Genomic DNA, 7500 nt, shown 5'->3' on the forward strand with positions numbered 1-7500 from the left:
GCCCTTTGGCAGACAGAAGCAGCGTCGTTAGTAGAGAACTGGTGTTTTAGTGTCTCTGAGTACAGTCGTTTAGCCTCTCTCACCGCTTTGCTAAACCTGTTCTTCGACTCCTTGAATCTGTCTCTATCCCCACTCCTAAACGCTTCCTCCTTCTCCAACCTCAACCTTTTGAGCTTTGCTGAGAACCAGGGCTTGTTGTTGTTAAAGTTCACCCTGGTACGTGTTGGGATACAGCAGTCCTCACAGAAGCTGATGTACACAGCCTCTGTGAGTTCATCCAGACTATTGGTAGCAGTCGTGAACATATCCCAGTCAGTACAGTCTAAGCACGCCCGCAAATCTTCCACAGCCTCACTGGTCCACTGTTTAGATGTCCTCACAGCAGGTTTACAGAGTTTTAGTTGCTGCCTGTATGCACGAATCAGGTGGACCAAGGGAGTTCTGTGCGAGCCGAACAGCCCCGTGACCCACAAGAGAAACATCCCCGCCAAATTCGAGCGTTTGACGGGGTCTATCCGTGAAAAAATATTCACGTTTTTGAGTGCACATGCATTTCTGCTGCAAATGCCTCTGGAAGTTTCATGCCGTTCGTATGCCAATTGTGGCAACACGAAAATGACCCGTTTTCCCATTCCGAGGGATTTCTGTGCGACCCTAACAGCCCCGTGAGCCACAAGAGACACATCCCCGCCAATTTCTAGCGTTTCACGGGGTCTATCCGTGAAAAATATAGACGTTTTTGAGTGCACATGCATTTCTGCTGCAGATGCCTCTGGAAGTTTCATGCCGTTCGTACGCAATGTGGCAACACGAAAATGACCCCTTTTCCCATTCCGAGGGATTTCTGTGCGACCCTAACTAACAGCGCCCGTGAGCCACAAGAGAGACATCCCCGCCAATTTATAGCGTTTCACGGGGTCTATCCGTGAAAAATATAGACGTTTTTGAGTGCACATGCATTCCTGCTGCAAATGCCTCTGGAAGTTTCATGCCGTTCCTATGCAATGTGGCCACACAAAAATGACCCGTTTTCCCATTCCGAGGCATTTCTGTGCGACCCTAACAGCCCCGTGAGCCACAAGAGAGACATCCCCGCCAACTTCTAGCGTTTGACGGGGTCTATGCGTGAAAAATATTAAAATTTTTGAGTGCACGTGCCTTTCTGCTGCAAATGCCTCTGGAAGTTTCATGGCGTTCCTATGCAATGTGGCAACACGAAAATGACCCCTTTTCCCATTCCGAGGGAGTTCTGTGCCACCCTAACAGCCCCGTGAGCCACAAGAGACACATCCCCGCCAATTTCTAGCGTTTCACGGGGTCTATCCGTGAAACATATAGAAGTTTTTGAGTGCACATGCATTCCTGCTGCAAATGCCTCTGGAAGTTTCATGCGGTTCGTACGCAATGTGGCAACACGAAAATGACCCGTTTTCCCATTCCCAGGGATTTCTGTGCGACCCGAACAGCCCCGTGAGCCACAAGAGACACATCCCCGCCAATTTCTAGCGTTTCACGGGGTCTATCCGTGAAAAATATCAATTTTTTTTTGACTGCACATGCATTTCTGCTGCAAATGCCTCTGGAAGTTGCATGCGGTTCGCATGCAATGTGGCGACACGAAAATGACCCGTTTTCCCATTCCGAGGGATTTCTGTGCCACCCTAACAGCCCCGTGAGCCACAAGAGAGACATCCCCGCCAATTTCTAGCGTATCACGGGGTCTATCCGTGAGAAATATTCACTTTTTTGAGTGCACATGCATTCCTGCTGCAAATGCCTCTGGAAGTTTCATGCGGTTCGTATGCAATGTGGCGACACGAAAATGACCCGTTTTCCCATTCCGAGGGATTTCTGTGCCACCCTAACAGCCCCGTGAGCCACAAGAGAGACATCCCCGCCCACTTCTAGCGTTTCACGGGGTCTCTCCGTGAAAAATATCACATTTTTTGAGTGCACATGCATTCCTGCTGCAAATGCCTCTGGAAGTTTCATGCGGTTCGCATGCAATGTGGCGACACGAAAATGACCCGTTTTTTCCCATTCCGAGGGATTTCTGTGCCACCCTAACAGCCCCGTGAGCCACAAGAGACACATCCCCGCCAATTTCTAGCGTTTCACGGGGTCTATCCGTGAAAAATATTCAATTTTTTGACTGCACATGCATTTCTGCTGCAAATGCCTCTGGAAGTTTCATGCGGTTCGCATGCAATGTGGCGACACGAAAATGACCCGTTTTCCCATTCCGAGGGATTTCTGTGCCACCCTAACAGCCCCGTGAGCCACAAGAGAGACATCGCCGCCAATTTCTAGCGTTTCACGGGGTCTATCCGTGAAAAATATTCACTTTTTTGACTGCACATGCATTCCTGCTGCAAATGCCTCTGGAAGTTTCATGCCGTTCGCATGCAATGTGGCAACACGAAAATGACCCGTTTTCCCATTCCGAGGGATTTCTGTGCCACCCTAACAGCCCCGTGAGCCACAAGAGACACATCCCCGCCAATTTCTAGCGTTTCACGGGGTCTATCCGTAAAAATGTAGCACGCACCAAAACGAGAAAAGATTTCCATCGCACCTGCACTATTGTATGGACAATGGTAACCTCATGTGAGGACGAAGTGGTGTGCCGGCGGCAGGTTGTTTCCCACGATTTCCGTGAATGAGCGAGCATCTCGAGCTGTGTTACTCCGCCCGAGGAGCCTCTTCTCCTCCAGAGTGCGTTGGGAAGGCTGTCCCTTGGGTTGTAGCTGCAGGGTTTGCTTGCGCTGTTTCGGTATTGTGCCCTAGGAAGGGCTGCCAACTGCGCGTGAGAGTTAGGGTTGGTTTCAATTGCTTTTGCCGGTCCACAGAGTAGCGAGCATTGAAAGGCCGCTCTAGAGGTGTGCAGGCATGTGTGGTCCCCGCCCCTGCTCCTCCCCACCCCGACGTTGGGTGTGCGTGGTGCTTTACCGCTGCCTCAAATTGGCTGGCCTTGTGTGAAGCCCTGTGTTTTGTGAGCCTTCAGCGCCGTCGTCAGGTGTCCCCCGGAGTATACAGGACAAATTAAGGCCCTCCTTGTGGGGGTGTTTGTGTTCTGTGAAGTCCGTGCCCAAAGGGTGTGTGTTTTACATGGTCTGCGTGGGGGTCCTGTCCGTCCGATTTTGGACGCGTGTGGGGACTCTCCTCTGCCTTGGGTGCATTCTTGCCTCAGGAGAGCGACTCCTGCCTGCCCTTGGGGAGGCTAGGGGCCCGCAAACGCTGCGTGTGAGCCGGGCGAGCCTTTGGGCTGGGCGCCTGGTCACCGTGGTGTGCTTTTGGCGAGTTGAAAGCCGCCAGCTACCTGGTTGATCCTGCCAGTAGCATATGCTTGTCTCAAAGATTAAGCCATGCATGTCTGCGTGCAAACGGATGTTACAGAAAGGGTTTTCTTCGCCGTGAAAGTTCACACCGACACGGAATTTACTTTGGCAGGATCGTGCATACATTCAACATATAGGAATCTAAAATCTTACATACGTTTTAAACAAGTCTTATACTCTAATAATAATGATAATATTAATAATGAGGCTTAAAAGTCTAACTAACACCAAGGGGCTGAAGTATATGAAATTGAATAAATATCGAATAGAAAATAGCTTTAAGATATAATTTAAAAATAAAAAATGCAAATAGGTTAACGTAGTTAATATCGGCAAGGTGTCATTATTATGTAGATAAAATGTTAAAATCAGTGTAACAGGGCAGCAGCAGATGGGAAGAAACTGTCTTCATGGCGTGAGGTTTTGGTCCTGATGGACCGAAGCCTTCTGCCGGAGGGGAGTAGCTGAAACAGAGAGTGTCCAGGGTGCGAGGAATCGGCCACAACCTTCCTCGCTCGCCTCATGCTCCTTGTCGTGTGCAGGTCCTCGAGGGTTGGTAGATTGCAGGCAATTACCTTCTCAGCAGTGTGCATGATACGCTGCAGTCTGCTCTTGTCCTTGGCAGTGGCAGCAGCGTACCAGACGGTTATGGAGGAGGTGAGGATGGATTCAATGATCGCTGTATAGAATTGCACCATCATTGTCTTTGGCAGGTTGCATTTCTTCAGCTGCCGTCGAAAGTACATCCTCTGTTGAGCTCTCTTGGCGAGGGAGCTGATGTTCAGTTCCCACTTGAGGTCCCGGCAGAGAATAGTGCCCAGGAAGCGGAAGGACTCCACAATTTTGACTGCGGAGTCTAACAGGGTGATGGCGGTGAGTGGGGCTGTATTCTTCCTGAAGTCCACAACCATCTCAACTGTCCTTAGAGCATTTAGCTCTAAGTTGTTCTGGCTACACCAGGTCACCAGGTTGTCAGCTTCCCACCTATAGTCAGACTCATCCCCACCAGAGATCAGCCCAATGAGGGTGGTGTCGTCCGACAAACTTCAAGAGTTTGACGGACAGATGATTGGAGGCGCAGCTGTTGGTATACAGGGAGAAGAGCAGTGGGCAAAGGACGCAGCCCTGAGGAGTTCCCGTGCTGATGGACCTGGAGTCAGAGACTTCTGTTCCCGGCTTAACGCACTGCTTCCTGTCAGAGAGGAAGTCTGTGATCCACCTGCAGGTGGAGTAGGGCACGTTCAGCTGGAAGAGCTTGTCCTGAAGCAGGGCAGGGATGATGGTGTTGAAGGCAGAGCTGAAGTCCACAAACAGGATCCTGGCGTAGGATGCTGGGGCGTCCACATGCTGTAGGGTGAAGTGGAGGGCCATGTTAACTGCGTCGTCCACAGACCTGTTGGCTCTGTAGGCAAACTGAAGGGGGTCCAGGAGAGGGTCTGTGATGGCTTTGAGGTGTGCCAGGAGCAGGCGCTCAAAAGACTTCATTACCACAGATGTAAGGGCGACCGGTCTGTAATCATTTAGTCCTGTTGGCCTTAGCTTTTTGGGCACAGCGATGATGGTGGAGGACTTGAGACAGGCTGGTACATGGCATGTCTCCAGGGAGGTGTTAAAGATGTTGGTGAACACCGGAGACAGCTGGCCAGCGCAGTGCCTGAGGGTGGCTGGAGAGACAGAGTCCGGCCCGGCTGCTTTGCGTGGATTCTGCCTCTTGAAAAGCCCATTAACTTCTCCCTCCTGAAAGGAGAGAGTCGTTTCTGTAGTATGGGTGGGGGATGGGGCCTCTTGGGTGGGAAGGGGTGGTTCAGGACAGTCCAATTGTCTTTCAAATCTACGGTAGAACTCGTTCAGGTCGTTGGCTAGGCGGGAGTCGTTAGTGGTGTGGGGCGCTCTGGGTTTGTAGTTGGTGATGTGCCTGAGCCCTTTGGCAGACAGAAGCAGCGTCGTTAGTAGAGAACTGGTGTTTTAGTGTCTCTGAGTACAGTCGTTTAGCCTCTCTCACCGCTTTGCTAAACCTGTTCTTCGACTCCTTGAATCTGTCTCTATCCCCACTCCTAAACGCTTCCTCCTTCTCCAACCTCAACCTTTTGAGCTTTGCTGAGAACCAGGGCTTGTTGTTGTTAAAGTTCACCCTGGTACGTGTTGGGATACAGCAGTCCTCACAGAAGCTGATGTACACAGCCTCTGTGAGTTCATCCAGACTATTGGTAGCAGTCGTGAACATATCCCAGTCAGTACAGTCTAAGCACGCCCGCAAATCTTCCACAGCCTCACTGGTCCACTGTTTAGATGTCCTCACAGCAGGTTTACAGAGTTTTAGTTGCTGCCTGTATGCACGAATCAGGTGGACCAAGGGAGTTCTGTGCGAGCCGAACAGCCCCGTGACCCACAAGAGAAACATCCCCGCCAAATTCGAGCGTTTGACGGGGTCTATCCGTGAAAAAATATTCACGTTTTTGAGTGCACATGCATTTCTGCTGCAAATGCCTCTGGAAGTTTCATGCCGTTCGTATGCCAATTGTGGCAACACGAAAATGACCCGTTTTCCCATTCCGAGGGATTTCTGTGCGACCCTAACAGCCCCGTGAGCCACAAGAGACACATCCCCGCCAATTTCTAGCGTTTCACGGGGTCTATCCGTGAAAAATATAGACGTTTTTGAGTGCACATGCATTTCTGCTGCAGATGCCTCTGGAAGTTTCATGCCGTTCGTACGCAATGTGGCAACACGAAAATGACCCCTTTTCCCATTCCGAGGGATTTCTGTGCGACCCTAACTAACAGCGCCCGTGAGCCACAAGAGAGACATCCCCGCCAATTTATAGCGTTTCACGGGGTCTATCCGTGAAAAATATAGACGTTTTTGAGTGCACATGCATTCCTGCTGCAAATGCCTCTGGAAGTTTCATGCCGTTCCTATGCAATGTGGCCACACAAAAATGACCCGTTTTCCCATTCCGAGGCATTTCTGTGCGACCCTAACAGCCCCGTGAGCCACAAGAGAGACATCCCCGCCAACTTCTAGCGTTTGACGGGGTCTATGCGTGAAAAATATTAAAATTTTTGAGTGCACGTGCCTTTCTGCTGCAAATGCCTCTGGAAGTTTCATGGCGTTCCTATGCAATGTGGCAACACGAAAATGACCCCTTTTCCCATTCCGAGGGAGTTCTGTGCCACCCTAACAGCCCCGTGAGCCACAAGAGACACATCCCCGCCAATTTCTAGCGTTTCACGGGGTCTATCCGTGAAACATATAGAAGTTTTTGAGTGCACATGCATTCCTGCTGCAAATGCCTCTGGAAGTTTCATGCGGTTCGTACGCAATGTGGCAACACGAAAATGACCCGTTTTCCCATTCCCAGGGATTTCTGTGCGACCCGAACAGCCCCGTGAGCCACAAGAGACACATCCCCGCCAATTTCTAGCGTTTCACGGGGTCTATCCGTGAAAAATATCAATTTTTTTTTGACTGCACATGCATTTCTGCTGCAAATGCCTCTGGAAGTTGCATGCGGTTCGCATGCAATGTGGCGACACGAAAATGACCCGTTTTCCCATTCCGAGGGATTTCTGTGCCACCCTAACAGCCCCGTGAGCCACAAGAGAGACATCCCCGCCAATTTCTAGCGTATCACGGGGTCTATCCGTGAGAAATATTCACTTTTTTGAGTGCACATGCATTCCTGCTGCAAATGCCTCTGGAAGTTTCATGCGGTTCGTATGCAATGTGGCGACACGAAAATGACCCGTTTTCCCATTCCGAGGGATTTCTGTGCCACCCTAACAGCCCCGTGAGCCACAAGAGAGACATCCCCGCCCACTTCTAGCGTTTCACGGGGTCTCTCCGTGAAAAATATCACATTTTTTGAGTGCACATGCATTCCTGCTGCAAATGCCTCTGGAAGTTTCATGCGGTTCGCATGCAATGTGGCGACACGAAAATGACCCGTTTTTTCCCATTCCGAGGGATTTCTGTGCCACCCTAACAGCCCCGTGAGCCACAAGAGACACATCCCCGCCAATTTCTAGCGTTTCACGGGGTCTATCCGTGAAAAATATTCAATTTTTTGACTGCACATGCATTTCTGCTGCAAATGCCTCTGGAAAGTTTCATGCGGTTCGCATGCAATGTGGCGACACGAAAATGACCCGTTTTCCCATT

The sequence above is a fragment of the Petromyzon marinus genome, unplaced genomic scaffold (genome assembly GCF_048934315.1).
Source record: "Petromyzon marinus isolate PM22_M1 ecotype Great Lakes invasive population unplaced genomic scaffold, UKy_Petmar_22M1.pri1.0 PM_G_Scaffold_123, whole genome shotgun sequence".
NCBI classification, from domain to species: domain Eukaryota; kingdom Metazoa; phylum Chordata; class Hyperoartia; order Petromyzontiformes; family Petromyzontidae; genus Petromyzon; species Petromyzon marinus.